This window comes from Eschrichtius robustus, chromosome 11, assembly GCF_028021215.1.
Source record: "Eschrichtius robustus isolate mEscRob2 chromosome 11, mEscRob2.pri, whole genome shotgun sequence".
NCBI lineage: Eukaryota > Metazoa > Chordata > Mammalia > Artiodactyla > Eschrichtiidae > Eschrichtius > Eschrichtius robustus.
The window spans coordinates 57,908,891-57,928,015 of record NC_090834.1 but is presented as its reverse complement, the minus strand read 5'-3'; the positions used below and the strand labels follow the sequence as shown (position 1 = coordinate 57,928,015).

Here is a 19,125-nt window from a genome sequence, read left to right as displayed (position 1 = left end):
TGTCCTTGGTCAACTTATTTAGGCTCTCTAAGCCTCAGCTTCTTTCTTTTTAAAATGGAGATGTAGATAACACACATCATGAGATGGTGGTAAGACTTAAACAATATATAGCAAGTGAAGCAAGCACCTAACACCTTGCCTGGTAGGCAGTCCATATTCAGTATGTGCTAGTTCCCTTATCTCTCCATTCCCTTCTCAGAAATCCACCATATAAAAGTGGATCTACCTTTGACTAAGTTAATCATCAGGTCATTAATACAGTAATACCATTTGCCACTTATTGTCTGTTTACTAGGAAACTCAGTGCCTGGCACATGGTAGGCTCCCAGTAAAGATATGCTTAATGGTTGGACAGTTGGATAAATGGATGGATGGAGGGATTGATGGCTTAATTTCCATCTTCAGATTCCTAGAGGAAGAGATACTGTGTTTGTTCTATATATTACTAAAGAATACAATTGGGACCAGAAAACACAGTGGCAGTCCCTATTTATTTTTTGAGCAGAAAAATTGGGTTTCGCTAAGCAACAATCTAGCTATTGGACAGGAGCCCTTGGGAAGAACAGAAGTGAAAAGGAGGCTTCTTTGAGCAAGACACATATTCTCCAGGTCTTTGGACTCTGCTGTAAAGAGTCACCCTCTTCATCCCTGGGTCTGAGAGGACAGCAGTCTGCCAGAGGTGTGTTGCTTCCTTCCTTCCTTCCCCGATATTCTGAGGGTCAACAATGCTTAGGTCATAAGGGAGGGGCTGATGGGCAGGATAGCCCAGAGCAGTGGGGCTCCCACTGATGCCACCAACATCCTTGAGTAATCAATCTTGGGTAGAAGGCCTGACTCAGCCACAGCAGGCTTCTCACATGCCCAGGCCCAGATGCAGTGCATGTGTTGTTTTCACTTATTTGCCTTGTAGTGAAAGCTAGAGGAGGCAGAGTTTCACAAAATCAAGAAGAGCATTCTAATAAAGCTGTCCAAACATTGAAGAGGCTACCTCAGAAACAGTGGGTTCCTCATCACCAGACCCTAGGCTGGAAGGAATGTTGCTATGGTTGTTGTTATGCTGGAGAGGGAATTCTAGCTTTAGGTTGATGATTGACATGAGAAAAAGTCCTTCTAGCCTGGGATTTTGATTTCATTTGAGACTCAATCAAAACTAGGCTTTCTACTGACACCTAGAGGCTTACTTATACATATTATTACAAATCTGAGCCCGAGGAAAGCTCTATTCCTTCTTAGTTCAAATTTTCAACTCCATTTGGGCCTATAGGCTCTCCCTGTCTCCAGATATTCCCAGGGGAGGAGTCTCAGAAAAAACTAAGTATTATGATCTTGCAATAGCACCATATCTTGACACAGCTACAGGACCAGGACAGAAACATAGTCAGAGGAAGGTCCTTGTTCTTCCCAGCCTCAAGGAGAAGGAAACAGGTCATATACATGACAAAATAAGTTACCGTGTGAGATGGACTCACCCAAACAGCTAATGTGGGTGATCAGTGCCATGAAACTTGAGTAAATAAAAAGATGGGGTGGAAGGGCTTTCAGGGAGGGTTTGAAACTAGAGCTGGTTCTAATGGAGAAATAACTCAGGAAGGTAAGGCAGGGTAGGAACAGATGGCAGTGAGTGTAGCTCAAGAGCCTGGGCTTTGGAGTCCAACAGAACTTTGTTAAATTCTTGCTTCTCCAGGACTTCCCTGGTGGTCCAGTGGTTACGACTTCTCCTTCTAATGTAGGGTGTGCAGGTTTGACCCCTGGTCGGGGAGCTAAGATCCCACATACCTCACAGCCAAAAAAGTAAAACATAAAACAGAAGCAATATTGTAACAAATTCCATAAAGACTTTAAAAATGGTCAACATCAAAAAATCTTAAAAAAAAAATTCTGGCTTCTCCTCACTAGCCAGTACTGCAACTAGTCTCTTAGAGTCTCTGACATCAGGTTCCTCCTCTAACAATGGGGATACTCATGCTTTCCCTGAAAGCTTGATGTATGGATTAGAGGTAACACATGTAATTTGGTTTGCTCAGTTTGGGCACATAATAAGCACTCCAATGGCAGCTTGTACTGCTGTGGATTTGACACAGGGATGGACCTGGTATGTTCAGGGAATATAACATGAGACAATTTGACTGGGACAGAGTGTTTGTGTGGAAGCATAAGAAGTGAGCCTGAGGCACGTTATGTGCTAGACAGAACCCAGGACTAGGAGTCAGGAGACCTCAGTTTGAGTTCTTGATCTCATTTCACCAGACAAGTCACTCTCACTTTCTCTGAGCCTCTCTTTCCCATCTGTGAAGTGAGATATTAGTCTAGAGAAGTATTTCTCTCCCTAGCTACATATTAGAATCATCTAGAATGCTTATAAAAATTCTAATGACCATGCTGTACCCCAGACCAGCTAAGTCAGAACTTGTGGGGCTGGGACTCCAGACAGCAGACTTGAAAAAAAACCAAACAGCTTTATTGAAGTATAATTGATATACCAAAAAAGGTACATATTTAATGTATTCAATTTGATGAGTTTGGACATATGCATACACCATGATATCACCACCACAATAAAGGTAATAAACATGTCCATCATCTCCAGAAGTTTCCTTGCATCCCATTATTTTGTGTGTGTGTATGGTAAGAATGCTTAACATGAGATCTACCCTCTTAACATTCTAAAATGCACAACACTGTGCTGTTAACTGTGGGTACTATGTTGTACAACAGGTCGCTAGAATTTATTCATCTAGCATAACTGAAACTTTTACTCATTGAACAACTCCTCATTTTCCCCTTCCCCCAGCCCCTGGCAACCACCATTCTATTCTCTGCTTCTGTGAGTTTGACTATTCTAGATACCTCATATAAGGGGACTCATACAGTATTTGTCCTTATAATACTGGTTTATTTCACTTAGAATAATGTCCTCCAGGTTCATCCATGTTGTCACAAATGGTAGGCTTTCCATCTTTTTTAAGGCTGAATAATACTCCATTCTATGTATACACCACATTTTCATTGTCCATTCACCTGTTGATGAACATCTGGGTTGTTTTCATATCTTGGCTACTGTGAATAATGCTGCAATGAATATGAGAGTGCTAACATCTCCTCGACATCTTGATTTTAATTCTTCTGGATATATACCCAGAAGTGGAATTGCTGGATAATATGGTAGTTTTATTTTTAATTTTTTGAGGAATCTCCAAACTATTTTCCATAGTAGCTGAATCATTTAAATTCCCAGCAACAGTGTACAAGGGTTTCGGTTTCTGCACATCCTCACGAACACTAATCTTTTGGGTTTTTTGTGTGTTTTTTTTTAAGTTTTTGGCCATACCATGTGGCATGTGGAATCTTAGTTCCCCAACCAGGGATCAAACCCGCATCCCCTGCATTGGAAGTGCAGAGTCTCAACCACTGGACGGCCAGGGAAGTCCCGTAATCTTTTGTTTGTTTGTTTTTCAATAGCCATCTTAACAGATGTGAGGTGATTATCTCATTGTGGTTTTGATTTGCATTTCCCTGATGGTTAGTGATGTTGAGCACCTTTTCATATACCTGGTGGCCATATATATGTCTTCTTTGGAGAAATACATATATATATATTTTTTTTTGTTTTGTTTTGTTTTGTTTTAAATTTTATTTATTTATTTATTTATTTTTGGCTGTGTTGGGTCTTCGTTTCTGTGCGAGGGCTTTCTCTAGTTGCAGTAAGCGGGGGCCACTCTTCATCGCGGTGCATGGGCCTCTCACTGTCGCGGCCTCTCTTGTTGCGGAGCACAGGCTCCAGACGCGCAGGCTCAGTAGTTGTGGCTCACGGGCCTTGTTGCTCCGTGGCATGTGGGATCTTCCCAGACCAGGGCTCGAACCCATGTCCCCTGCATTGGCAGGCAGATTCTCAACCACTGCGCCACCAGGGAAGCCCGAGAAATATATTTTTTAAGTCTTGTCCCATTTTTCAATCGGGTTATTTGTTTTTCTGCTACCAAGTTGTAGGAGTTTCTTGTGAGTTTGGGATATTAACCCCTTATCAGATAAATGGTTTGCAAATATTTTCACATTCCATAGATTGCCTTTTCATTCTTGTGATTGTTCCCTTTACCTTAAAGAAGTTTTAAAATTTGATGCAGTCCCTACTTTCTCACCCCATGCACAAAAATAATTCAAAATGGATTAAAGACATAAATGTAAGACCTGAAACCATAAAACTTCTAGAAGAAAACATAGGAGGTACGCTCTGTGACATCAGTCTTAGTAATATCTTTTTGGATATGTCTCTTCAGGTAAGGGAAACAACAAATAAACAAATGTGAATACATCAAACTGAAAAGCTTTTGTGCAACAAAGGCAACTATAAACAAAACAAAAAGCAGCCTACTGAATGGGAGAAGATATTTGCAAATGATTTATCTGATAAGGGGTTAATATCCAAAATATGCAAACAACTCATACAACTCAATATCTAAAAAACAAACAACCTGCTTAAAAAATGGGCAGAGAACTTGAATAGGAATTTTTCCAAAGAAGACATAAAGATGGCCAACAGGCACATTAAAACATCACAAATCATCAGGGAATTGCAAATCAAAACCACAATAAAATATCACCTCACACCTGTCAGAATGGCAATATCTGTTATCAAAAAGACAACAAATCACAAGTGTTGGTGAGGATGTGGAGAAAAGGGAACCCTTGTGCACTGTTGATGGGAATGTAACTTGGTACAGCCTCTATGGGAAACATTATGGAGGTTCCTCAAAAAATTAAAAATAGAAGTACCATATAATACAGCAATTCCACTTCTGGGTGTATATCTGAAGAAAATGAAAACACTAATTTGAAAAGATATATGCTCCCATATGTTCACTGCAGCATTATTTACAATAGCCAAGATATGGAAGCAAACCTAAGTGCCCATCTGTAGATGAATGGATAAAGATACAGTGGAATATTACTCAGCCATAAAAAAGAATGAAATCTTACCATCTGTGACAATATGGATGGACCTAGAGGCTAAGTGAAATAAGTCACAGAAAGACAAATACTGGACTTCCTTCGTGGTGCAGTGGTTAAGAATCCGCCTGCCAATGCAGTGGACATAGGTTCAATCCCTGGTCCAGGAAAAGCTGACATGCCGCAGAGCAACTAAGCCCGTGCACCACAACTACTGAACCTGTACTCTAGAGCCCGTGAGCCACAGCTACTGAGCCTGCGTGCTGCAACTACTGAAGCCCGCACACCTAGAGCCCATGTTCCGCAACGAGAAGCCACCACAGTGAGAAGCCCATGCACCGCAACAAAGAGTAGCCCCCGCTTGCTGCAACTAGAGAAAGCCCATGTGCAGCAACGAAAACCCAATGCAGCCAAAAATAATTTTTTTAAAACTTAAAAAAAAGAAAGACAAATACTGTATGATTTCATTTATATGTGGAATCTAAAAAACAAAACAAATAAACAAACAGAACAAAACAGAAACATACTAATAGATACAGAGGACAAACAGGTGGTTGCCAGAGGGGAGAGGGGAGGGAGAGGAGAGAAATAGGTGAGGGAGATTAAGAGGTACAGATTCCAGTTACAAAATAAATTAGTCAGAGGTATGAAATGTAAAGCCTGGGGAATATAGTCAATAATTATGTAATATCTTTGAATGGTGACAGATCATAACTAGACTTCTTGGTGATTGTTTTAAAATGGAGAGAGGGAGTTCCCTGGTGGTGCAGTGGTTAAGAATCTGCCTGCCAATGCAGGGGACACGGGTTCAATCCCTGGTCTGGGAAGATCTCACATGTCACAGGGTAACTAAGCCCGTGCACCTCAACTACTGAGCCTGTGCTCTAGAGCCCGCGAGCCACAACTACTGAAGCCTGCGTGCCCTAGAGCCCATGTGCTGCAACTACTGAAGCCCACATGCCTAGAACCCCTGCTCCACAGCAAGAGAAGCCACCGCAATAAGAAGGTCGCACACTGCAACGAAGAGTAGCCCCCGCTCGCTGCAACTAAAGAAAGCCTGCATGCAGCAATGAAGACCCAACGCAGGCAATAAGTAAATAAATAAATTAATTAATTACACGGATAGAAATATTGAATCACTATATTGTATGCCAGGAACTAACATAGTGTTGTAGTTCAATTATACTTCAAAAACAAACAAATAAACTTATAGAAAAAGAGATCAGATTTGTGGTAACCAGAAGTGGGGGTTGGGGAGAGGGGACTTGGATGAAGGTAGTCAAAAGGACCAAACTTCCAGTTATAAGATAAATATGTACTAGGGATGTAATGTACAACATGATAAATATAATTAACACTGCTGTATGTTATGTATGAAAGTTGTTAAGAGAGTAAATCCTAAGAGTTCTCATCACAAAGAAAAAATATTTTTCTCTTTTTCTTTTATTTTGTATCTATATGAGATGATGGATGTTCACTAAACTCACTGTGGTAATCATTTCATGATGCATGTAAATCAAATCATTATGCTGTACACCTTAAATTTATACAGTGCTGTAAGTCCATTATATCTCAATAAAACAGGAAGAAAATAAAAAGAAATTGAAGATGACAAACAAATGGAAAGATATACTGTGCTCACAGATTGGAAGAATTAATATTGTTAAAATTGCCATACTCCCCCAAACAATCCACAGATTCAATGCAATCCATATCAAAATATGAATAACATTTTTCACAGAACTAGAACAAATAGTTCTAAAATTTGTATGGAAACACAAAAGACTCTGAATAGCTAAAACAATCTTGAGAAAGAAGAACAAAGCTGGAGGTATCACACATCCTGATTTCAAACTATACTACAAAGCTACAGTAATCAAAACAGTATGGTACTGGCACAAAAACACCTAGATCAATGGAACAGAAGAGAGAGCCCAGAAGTAAACCCACACTGATATGGGCAATTGATCTACAACAGAGGAGGCAAGAATATACAATGGGGAAAAGACAGCTTCTTCAATAAATGGTATTCAGAAAACAGCTATATGCAAAAGAATCAAATTGTGCTACTTTCTCACACCATATACGAAAATAAACTCAAAATGGATTAGAAACTGAAAATGTAAGAGCTGAAGCCATAAAACTCCTAGAAGAAAACAGGCAGTATGATCTTTGATATTGATCATAGAAATATTTTTTAGATATGTCTCCTCATGGAAGGGAAATAAGAGAAAAAATTAATAAATAGGACTACATTAAAATCTTTTCACAGCAAAAGAAACTATCAGTAAAAGCAAAGGCAGACTACTGACTAGAAGAAGATATTTGCAAATGATATATCTGATAAGTGGTTAATATCCAAAATATACAAATAACTCATATAACTCAACATCAAAAAAAACAAACAACCTGATTTTAAAAATGGGCAGAGGACCTGAACAGACATATTGCCAAAGAAGACATACAAATGGCCAACAGGTAAAATGATACTCAACAACGCAAATCATCAGGGAAATGCAAATCAAAACCACAGTGAGGGACTTCCCTGGTGGTCCAATGGTAAAGAATCCGTCTTACAATGCAGGGGACGTGGGTTCGATCCCTGGTCAGGGAACAAAGATCCCACGTGCTGCAGGGCAACTAAGCCCAAGCGACACAACTACTGAGCTCATGAGCCTCAACTAGAGAGCCTGCATGACACAAACTACAGAGCCCATGCACCCAGGAGCCTGTGCTCCACAACTAGAGAGAAGCCTGTGTGCCGCAAAGAAGAGTCTGCGCACCGCAATGTAAAGATCTCTCATGCCTCAACAAAGATCCCAAGTGCCACAACTAAGACCCAACGCAGCCAAAAATAATTAAAAAGAAAAAAAACACACACAATGAAATATCACCTCACACCTGTCAGAATGGCAATATCTGTTATCAAAGAGACAACAAATAAGTGTTGGTGAGGATGTGAAGAAAAGGGAATCCTTGTGCACTGTTGGTGGGAATGTAAACTGGTGTACCCACTATGTAAAACAGTATGGAGGTTCTTCAAAAAATTGAAAAGAGAACTATGATACAATCCAGCAATCCCATTTCTGGGTATTTATCCAAAGAATATGAAAAAACTAATTTGAAAAGATATATGTACTCGTATGTTCATTGCTGCACTATTTACAATAGCCAAGTATGAAAGCAAACTGAGTGATGATGGATGAATGAATAAAGAAGATGTGGAATATATATACAATGGGATACTATTCAGCCATTAAAAAGAGAAATCTTACCATATGGGACAACTTGGATGGATCTAGAGGGTATTATGCTAAGTGAAATAAGTCAGACAAAGACAAACACTGTATGATTTTATTTGTATGTGGAATCTAAAAACCAAAACAAATGAACAAACATAACAAAACAGAAACAGACTCATAGATACAGAGAAGAAACAGGCGGTTGCCAGATCGGAGGGAGGGAGGGAGATGTGTGAAAGAGGTGAAGGAGATTAAGAGGTACAAACTTCCAGTTACAAAAAGAATGAGTCACAGGGATGAAACGTACAGTGTGGGGAATATGATCGATAATTATGTGATATCTTTGTATGGTGAGAGATTGTAACTACACTTACTGTGGTGATCATTTTGTAATGTATAGAAATAGCAAATCACTACATGTGTGCCAGGAACTAACATAGTGGTGTAGGTCAATTATACTTCAAAAGCAAACAAACAAACTCTTAGAAAAAGAGATCAGATTTGTGGTTACCAGAGGTGGGGATGTGAGGAGGGGGAATTGGATGAAGGTGGTCAAAAGGTACAAACTTCCAGTTAGATAATTACTAGATATGTAATGTACAACACGATTAATATAACGAACACTGCCATATATTATGTATGAAAGTTGTTAAGAGAGTAAATCCTAAGAGTTCTTGTAACCAAGCAGGACCCTATGGAGCTTTGCTGGGGGCAGAGCCCTCCCCCACATCCTCTGCTTTAGCTCCTCTCAGAAGTACCTAGATAACAGTATCTGATGCATGTTTCCTGAGTTGTTTCACAGATGTGAAAACCCCCCACCAAATGGAAGGTGTTAACTACTTGATGACCATGAGCACATAGCCCTCAGGCCTAAGGATTGATAATGTTAACCCCTGTGCCACCACCCTGTTACCTCACCATCACCCAATCAGAATTGTGCAGGAGCTGATCACATACTCTAGGACACCCTTCCCTCACCTTGCCCTTAAAAATGCTTTGCTGAAACCCTTCAGGGAGTTTGGGGTTTTTTGAGCTCAAGCCACCTGTTCTCCTTGTATTGGCACCTTTACAATAAAGTTGCACTTTCCTTCACCACAACCCGGTGTCAGTAGATTGGAGGTTGGCTTTACTGCACATGGGTGAGCAGACCCGAGTTTGGCTCGGTAACATTCTCATCACAAGGGAAAAAAACCTTTTTTTCTTTTATTTTGTATTCCTATGAGATGATGGATGCTCACTAAATTTATTGTGGTCATCATTTCATGATGTATGGAAGTCAAATCATTATGCTGTACACCTTAAACTTATACAGTGCTATATGTCAATTACATCCCAATAAAACTAGAAGAAAAAATATTTTAAAAAATTATGTGCAATCATAGATAAATGTATTATAGCCATTAGCTATGATTGTATTAGGGTAATGCTAGTTCTGCCATAGGTAGGTAGATAGATAGATAGATAGATATTATATAATGGCTACTATTTATTGAGTGGTAAGTGTCAGGCACTTTACCAAGAACTCTTTATGTGCTATTTAGTATTCACAATGAACTTAAGGGGTAGGGAATTTACCGATGAAGAAATTGCACAATACCATGTAGCTAAAGGTGGGAGATAGCATTTTAACACAGATCTCTCTGACGTCCCAGTGGAAACTTGACCACTACATTCTACCATGTCGCATAACCCCACACATCATTGGAAATGGTTTCTTTTATCCTGCTCACTTGGAGGCAAATGTCAAGATCCCAATGCCTATCAATGGATGTATTTCTGGGAACTTAGGGACTTTTACACTATTTCTCGACAAGTATTTCTGGTTAAGATAGGTCAGTTTCTAAATATCATCTATAAGTGATATATTACTTTTTATTCAATATTTTTATAATGAAACAGTTGGCCACAGGAGCAGGAGAGGCCCCCAAACCAACGAGTAAGACGCTGACACCTTGTGGCCTTTTTTATAAGGCCAGGTGTGTAGTCCAACACTGAGGATTGACTGCCCAGGACAAAATTCTAACCATGCTGGCCACTTTGCCATCCTTCTGTTGTCTTCCTACCTTGAACATCATTTTGTTTCTCCAAATATAATATTAGGAATGAATCAACACAGCAACATAAGAAAATAATAAGAACTGAAGACAAAATAATAAAGTTATCCTCTCCTACTATTTACTAGTAGCTTATCACCTTTATCGAGTTACTCAACTTTTCTGGGCTTGAAATTTTCTTATCTGCAAGATGGGGACAATAACATTCATCTTGTAGTACTGCTTTAAAACAAAATTAAAATATAAATGTAAGGATCCTGGCAAATTGTGGCCATGTGACAAATATTAGTTCCTTACTCCCTCCCCCTCTTTCCTAATCCTTCTCCCTTTCCTTGATTTCTAAGCTCTTCCCATTTAAGATATCCTAGTCTTCTGTTTTCTATTCACTTTCCTAAGTATTTTCTCCATTGTTCTTTCTGTTTCTGACTCCACCCTATCCCCACCCCCTCACACACACAGAACAGTGTCCATTAGTTAACCCTTACTTGGGTAAGGTCCGGCTCGGTAAGCCTCTCTATATTATCCAGCTAATCATCACAAAACATCCCCCACTGGGTTTCACGGAGCAGTTTTCCCATTACTAACAGCATTTTATGATCCTGAGTCTGGTACCCTCAGATTCTGCTTGTCCCTTACCTCTGACTCTTTCAATCCAACCCTGGGAGACCTGACACATACACACCTCAACTCCCTCCTGACCTCACTTCCCACCACGCTCCCTCTCTCATTACTCACTCCGCTCTGCTCACTGGCCTCCTTCCATTTGCTGCTCCATTTGGCTGAAAGGCTGTCCTGGATATTCACATGGTTTAATCCCCCACTTCTATAAATTCCTGCTCAAATATCACCTTATCAGAGACAACTTCCTTGACATTCTGTATAACTATATAAAATAGCACAAACACACAAAACCCCAGTTTCCATCCCCTTTACCCTACTTAGTTTTATAGTACCTCTTACCACCCATAATATGGGTACTGCACTAGAGCAAAGGTGAGTTGGTAGCTCCTTAAAGTGTTCTTCTGTGGGAGGCCAAGGTTCACTTTGTGGGGCATTGGGTCCTCAGTAGTGGATTATTCCTGGAAACATTAATTATTACATATGTTAGCTGATGATAACACATGTAAGATAAAGCTATAGAAACTCACTTTTCATTCTTGCTGCTGCCACTCCTAAGCACTTAGTCTACCTTCCCCTCCATATATCTTAGAATGCCTGCTTCTTCTGGTTTCATCCGATTTTGGCGTTTATCATTTAGGGTAGGAATTCTAAACCCAGAATTCATGAAAGGGCTTCAAAGGATCCATGAACAACTTAAAATTATTGGTAAGTTTTGGGGATATATTTGTTTTCTGGGGCAAGTGTTCATGACATGGACAAGATTCAAGGGGTCTATGACTCCCTCAAAAAAAAAAGATTCAAAACCATAGTCTTAGGAATGACAGCACAATATTCTCCTAACTTAATATGCATAATATTTAATCATTCTGTAGTATTATCCTCTCTTTCTCAATAGCCAAACACCAAGAGTAATGGGATAGTATCTACTCATTGCTAGCAGACTGGCTGGCACCTAACTGATTCTCAATCAATACTTATTGAATGAATGAAGACTCCATGGTGGTAAGAGCCTATTAATTAGTCATTCTGTCCATAATCTTCATTGAGCAAGACTTGTTCTGGGGTAGGGGTGTCTTGATAGATCCAGTTAGATTGTTCACCATCTACAGATAAGGGAAGAATTAATCCTACTGAAAAACACAAATCTCACTTTTAACAGGGAAGAGCCAGTCACAATACACACTGTAAGAGAAGTTGATTAAAGATGAAATAGCTAGTTGAACCTCAGAAAGGGAACAGTGAATGGGAAGTTAGGTGGAGTGAAATTCAGAAAGAGGTAGCTCTCATAACCAGAATTCAAAGATTTTATAATCCTGGCAAGAATCAGGCTTGTCCAGTTAAATCCAATACTAGAAATTTAGGCATATGTTCAAACCACCAGTCCCATCATTAGAGACACAAGGAAGTTGAAAAACCAGTTGGTTGAGGTTTATATTTCTAACAGATTAAGTATAATAAAAAGGATTTCTGGTATCTGTGTATTATGTTAGTTTTTAAGCTTTATATAAAAAAATACACTCTTTGACTCAGGTCATTAAGTTGCATTTACTGTGTGTGTATTTTATAGATTTTTATATTTTGCATTTTTTAAAAAAATTTATTTATTTATGGTTGTGTTGAGTCCTCGCCTCTGTGCGAGGGCCCTCCCTAGCTGCAGCAAGCGGGGGCCACTCCTCATCGCGGTGCGCGGGCCTTCTCACTATCGGGGCCTCTCTCGTTGCGGAGCACAGGCTCCAGACGCGCAGGCTCAGTAATTATGGCTCACGGGCCCAGTCGCTCCGCGGCATGCGGGATCCTCCCAGACCAGGGCTCGAACCCGTGCCCCCTGCACTGACAGGCAGACTCTCAACCACTGCGCCACCAGGGAAGCCCTATTTTGCATTTTATATTGTACTTTTATAGCAATAAGTACCCTTATTTTGTAGACCCTCTGTTTTTCAGGCAACAGCATCCTTCACAGTAAATAAAGGGCTGCAACAACAGCTACAAAACAGTGGCTCTTTGGCCCTGCTTCCATTCATTCTGCAGGAAAGCCAAACTTCCTTATTTTCTCTCAACTTGTTCTGTGAAGCCCCAAGTTCACCTGCAGAGCTCCTGTCTTCACCATTTTTTTCCAACTTGCTCTAGCTCTTGCTCTCTGCAGAAACCCCACTGTTTCTACTGAGGCTTAAAGGGCCGATGGACCTCTGGTACCTGCCCACATGTGCCTGCCCCAAGGCTATTAAGGTCCTACTTGAGGCCTTTCCTTTCTAAACCGTTGCTGAGGACTTCACCTTCTCTTAACATTGCCAAAACCACCAGTGCCAACTCCAAGCTCTGCTGAAACTTCCTGGTGTTCCAATTCCACTTAAAAAAATTAAGAGCAACTTCTATTTTGTGTGTATGATATATTATTATTTTTAATAAACTTTTTACTTAAAACAAATTTAAAAAAACAAAGAAAGTTACAGATTTACAGAAAAATTACAAATACAGTACAGAGAGCTCCTGTATACCCTATACCCAATTTTCTCTATTATTAACATCTTATATTAATATGGAACATTTGTCATAATTAATGAACCAATATTAATGTTTTAGCTAAATCCATATTTTACTCATAGTTCCTTAATTTTTACCTGATGTCCTTTAGCTGTCCCAGGATCCCTTCCAAGATACATTACATTTAGTCATCATACCTCCTTAGGCTCCTCTTGGCTATGACAGTTTCTCGGACTCCCCTTATTTTTTACGACCTTGACAGTTTTGAGGAATACTGGTCAAGTATTTTGCAGAATGTCCCTCAATTGGAATTTGTCTTATGTTTTTCTCATGATTAGATTAGGGTTATATGTTTTGGGAAGGAAACCACAGAAGTAAAGTGCCATTCTCATTACCTCGTATCAAGGGTACATACTATCAACATGACATCACTGTTGAGGTTAACCTTGATCATCTGGCTGAGGTAGTGTTTGTCAGGTTTCTCCACTGCAAAGTTACTCTTTTCAGTCTTCCCCTCTCCCCCTCTTCCAGACTAGTCTCTTTGAAAGGAAGTCAATGTGCAAAACCCACACTTAACCAGTGAGGAGCTATGCCCAGCCTCCTTGAAGGCAGAGTATCTACATAAATTATTTGGAATTCTTCTACACTGGAGATTTTTATATTCCCTCCCATTTATTTATTTATTCAATTATTTATGTATATCAGTGTGGCTTTATGGATAATTAATGTATACTTTGGGTATAATCCAATACTACTTTATTTATTGTATTTCTTAAATGGTCACTTTGGTCAGCTCTTTCAGTTGGCTACCATGTCCCTTTGACATAGCTCCATCTTTTTTCTTTTATTTTTAGAACTTTTACTTTCTGGCACTAAAAGATGTTCTGGCATTACAGATGCTCCTGTATATTCCCTGCCCCAGTCCTTGAATCAGCCATTTCTCCAAGGAGCCCTGGTTCCTTTTATGGGAGAATGGTATTAGAAACCAAGATCTGGGCAGTAGGTGCACTCATTGCTATTGGGGTATTCTTCTTTCTAGGCCCTCCCAGCTGACAACGTAAGGAAATGTATGTGTGTATACTAACCCATATATATACACACATAACTATAAATATCTCTGTATGTAACATCTGTATCTATATTAAGCTACACATGAGTTCATACTGATATCTCCAACTGTAATTCATTACCATATGGAGCTTTCTAGCCTCTTCCCCTTGATTATCTGTAAACTCCCACTCCAACAGTGAGAAACCTGGCTCCCACAATCTGCCAACCATTTACTTAATTATTCAGTTCCAGTATATATATATATATATATATAGAATTCAGAATTGTTAACTTATACCCCATGGGTACACAACTTTTTCAACTAGAGTACAGTGCTGATGTACAGTTCCTTTGGCATTTAATTTTACAGACTCCACTCATTTCCAAAGTTACTTGGGTCAGTACCTTTTCTCCCACCCCCGTCAGTGAGGCTGTTTCATAGATTGATTGAATGATTTACTTATTTTAAATAAATTTATTTATTTATTTTTGGCTGCATTGGGTCTTTGTTGCTGTGTGCGGGCTTTCTCTAGTTGTGGCGAGCGGGGGCTACTCTTCGTTGTGGTGCGCAAGCTTCTTATCGCAGTGGCTTCTCTTGTTGCGGAGCACAGGCTCTAGGCACGTGGGCTTCAGTAGTTGTGGTGCATGGGCTCAGTAGTTGTGGCTCATGAGCTCTAGAGCTCAGGCTCAGTAGTTGTGGTGCATGGGCTTAGCTGCTCCGCAGCTTGTGGGATCTCTCTGGACCAGGGCTCAAACCCATGTCCCCTGCACTGGCAGGAGGATTCTTAACCACTGCGCCACCAGGGAAGTCTCATGTTTCATAGATTTATAATATAGTTAGATTATTTTGTCCCATCCTTTATTCCATCTTGGGATCCTCCAATCTCCTAAATTATTTAAAAATTTTGCATATATTAAGGTTCTATGGGTATATGCATGGTATCATATATCCATCATTATGGTATTATACAAAATGGTTTCACCACTGTAAAATATCCTCTGTGCTTTATCTATTCAATCCTCCTCCCCATTGAATCCCTACTGATCTCTGCTAGTGTATTTTATGGCTCTATAGTTTTGCCTTATCTAGAATGTCCTATTAATAGAATCATATAGTTTGTAGCCTTTCAGACCTGATTCTTTCATTTAGCAATATACATTCAAGATTCATCCATGTTTTTGCTTAGCTTGATAACTTATTTCTTTAAAAAAATTTTTTTTGTTTTAATTGTAGTAAAATACACATAACAAAATTTACCATCTTAACCATTTTTAAGTACACTTAGTGGTATTAAATATATTCATATCGTTGTGCAATTCACCATCCATCTCCAGAGCTCTTATTATCTTGCAAAACTAAAACTCTATGCCCATTAAATAATAACTCCCCATTTCTCCTTCCCCCAGTCCCTGGCAACCACCGTTCTGCTTTCTGTCTCTATGAATTTGACTACTCTATGTCCCTCATATAAGTAGAATCTTACAGTATTTGTCTTTTTGTGACTAACATATTCCACTTAACATAATGTCCTCAAGGTTCATCCAACTTGTAGCATACGTCAGAAGTCCCTTCCTTTTTAAGGCTGAATAATATTCCATTGTATGTTTATACCACATTTTGCTTATCCATTCATCTGTCAATGGACATTTGGGTTGCTTCCACCTTTTGGCTATTGTGACTAGCTCATCCCTTTTTCTCAGTGAATAGTATTCCACTGAATGGGTGTTTCCCTTTAGTTTGAATTTTTTTTTTTTCAATTGCAGCCCTTTTACCTTATGACAGAGGCATGACTCCATGAAGGCTGAGCTGGAGGCTGATCTAAATGACAGAGACCATGATGCTTTCACCATTTCTTCTCCTTTCTGACAGTGGCTCACATCCTTGAACCAGGCTTGGGGACTCAGCTCTCTCTTAGGATGGCTTATTTCCTAAGATACTCCAGGAGCTACATATAAATAGAGTCCTGAAGTCCTGCTCCACCAGTCCTCCAGCAATGCTTGAATCCTAAGGACATACAGCATAGGCTCCAGCTGGGACCCCTGATAGAGAAAATGGAAGCACAAAGCAGTAGTCATTCCTTAGTGGCTGTTATAGACCAAATTGTGTTCCCTCCCCCCAAATTCATATGTTGAAGCCCTAACCCACAGTGTGACTATATTTTGAGATAGGACCTTTAGGGAGGTAGTGAAGGTTAAATGAGGTCAAGAGGCTGGACCTCTAATCTGATAGGACTGCTGTCCTTTTAAGAAGAGCAGAAGACACCAAAGATCTCTCTCTTTCTCAGTGAGAACACAGAGGAAAGCCATGTGAGGACAGAGTGAGAAGGCCACCGTCTACAAGCCAGGAAGAGAGATCTCACCAGAAACTAACTCTGGCACCACAGTCTTGGACTTTCAGTTTCCAGAATTGTAAGAAAATAGACATCAGTTGTTTAAGCCCCCCTGTCTATGGTATTTTGTAATGTCAGTCTTAGCGGACTTATACAGTGGCAGAACTGCACCTAGTACTCAACCTGATTCCAATTTCAGAGTTCTTTCCATTCAGAAACATTGGGGTTTTTTTTTCTTTTCTTTTTTGATTTCTATCAGTTTACTAATAATTTATTTATTTTTTAAAAAAAGGCATATATGCAGAACCAGTGTTTCTCAGACAGATTGCAGGGACTGTGCTTATGCTATCTCCTAATCCCTTTCATATCCTCTAGGATGATCAGAGAATCAGTCCATAGGTGTCCTCAAACTATAGATATCAGTTCCCAACATTGACAACAGGTTGTACAACATCGACATTAGCAAGCCCTGATTTTCTGCTGCCATGATGGACTGAGATGAAAAGATTTCCCTGCTCCCAGTCTCTATTTTACTGAAAATAGGGAAGCTAATTTTATTTTTTAAATCTGAGGCTGTCTCATTTTTTCCTCAGGTATCTGTTTTATTTTCACTGAAATTCACAAAAACAAAGTTCTAAAATAATTCCACATCAACAACAAAATTCGTATTTATTAATTATTGGAAATTGTCATATTGAATTCTAAGAAGTTACAGAAACATTGATTTTCTTTTCTTCTATTAGAGAATTATGAAAATAGAGATACTCACCTCTCCCACCCCCATGATACTAGATCACAGGACCTGAGCACTTCAGCTGTTTATAAGTTATCAATACTTTTTTTGTTCAAATAAATGTAAAGTTTGATGAACCTTCCCTCCACACAATGGGAAAAGAGCAACTTTACAGTATAGAAACCTGGCAGACACTACCTTCATCAGGAGCTCAGAAGTAATTAACATCAGTAATAGGACAAATTGAAATCATGTCATCTGATAGGATACAATGAGAAGAGTATCCCATCATTTCTGTGGTATTCCTGTCAAAGATACATAACCTGAAACTAACATCTAGGCAACATCAGACAAACCCAAATTCAGAGAGCTGCTACAAAGTAACTGACCTGTAATCCTCAAAACTGTCAAGGTCTGAAAGTCAAGGAGGGACTGAGGAACTTTTCCAGACTGAAGGAGATTAATGAGACATAATGAGTAAATGCAATGCATGATTCTGAACTGAATCCTTTTACTATAAAGGACGGTGCTGGGGCTATTGGCCAAACTTGAATGGAGTCTGAGGGATAGATGGTAGAAATGTAAAGAATGTTAATTTTCTGATTTAGTTGATCTTATTGTGGTTACATAGGAGAATGTTGTTTTCTGAGGGAATAAACACTAAAATATTTGGGTTAATGGGACATCATAATAATATCAGCAACTTGCTTTCAAATGGTTCAGGAAGAAACAGTTCTTTGTATATACTTGCAACTTTTCTGTAAGTTTGAGATTGTTACAAAATAGTTTTTTTAATGTAATGACTCAAATCTCTTCCCTAACGTTCAGAGTTTTAAAGTTTCTGTCCCTGATAACATCAAGCCAAAGGACTTGCCTTTACAAGCTCTTAAACATCCCATCTCCCTCTCTGTTTACAGATGCCACTGTAACGTAATTCTAAATTTTGGTGAGGTTATCTTCCGCCTTCATTTCTCTTTATCTTATGTGAGGCCTCAGTGCAAAATTCATCATTATATAACTTTCATCTGCTTGAACTCTGTTTTTATATATTAGCCTTTATTAAGCACTAACTATGTGCTGGCCATGTACTAAGTACTTTTTAGTACTTAACCAGTACAGCATTATCTCATTTAACCTTGATGTCTTGCTACTTCCCTCTTCACACCCCAGCCTAGAGTACCCTGACCACCCTGGGCTTTCTCTCCGGGATTTTACAAACTGCAGTGGCTCTGTCTCTCTTTCCTTTCTCTTGACCTTTTAGCTCCTACTTATCCTAAAGGGATCAGCTAGAATGACTCTTTTTCCAAGGAGCCTTTCCTTAAGTTTGAGTAGGAGGCCCTTCCCTGTGCTCCTACAGAGTAATGTCCTCCTTTAACCATAGTAGTTTTACACTATATTTTAGTTTTTCTTCTCCCTTTTGTTCCCTCTTGTAAGCTAGGTAAAATCAAGGACTACATCTTCACTGTTATTTCACCAAAGCTAACAGGGTATGCTACACTGAGTAGGTCCTCAAAAAAAACATTTATTGAGTGAATAACTGAATGTATAAGCAAGGGAGGCTAGATGACTGGTCTCTATTGAGGGTCACCTTGATGAATCCACCACAGTCTAGGGTTATTTCTCAGTGTTGCAGGTCTGAAAACACAAGTGGATCAGTATCCAGAGTTGAG

The 19,125-nt window shown here is 39.4% G+C and overlaps 1 long non-coding RNA gene across 1 annotated transcript in view; it reads right to left on the bottom strand.

Moving 5' to 3' along the window:
• Window positions 1-19,125, bottom strand: part of LOC137772115 (uncharacterized) — an 81,300-nt gene that overhangs the window by 56,237 nt on the left and 5,938 nt on the right. The window contains exons 2-3 of the long non-coding RNA XR_011075463.1: window positions 16,166-16,432; window positions 11,194-11,319 (exon numbers count right to left, since the gene is read on the bottom strand). This is a non-coding gene — a long non-coding RNA (uncharacterized lncRNA). The remainder of the gene's footprint in view (window positions 1-11,193; window positions 11,320-16,165; window positions 16,433-19,125) is intronic.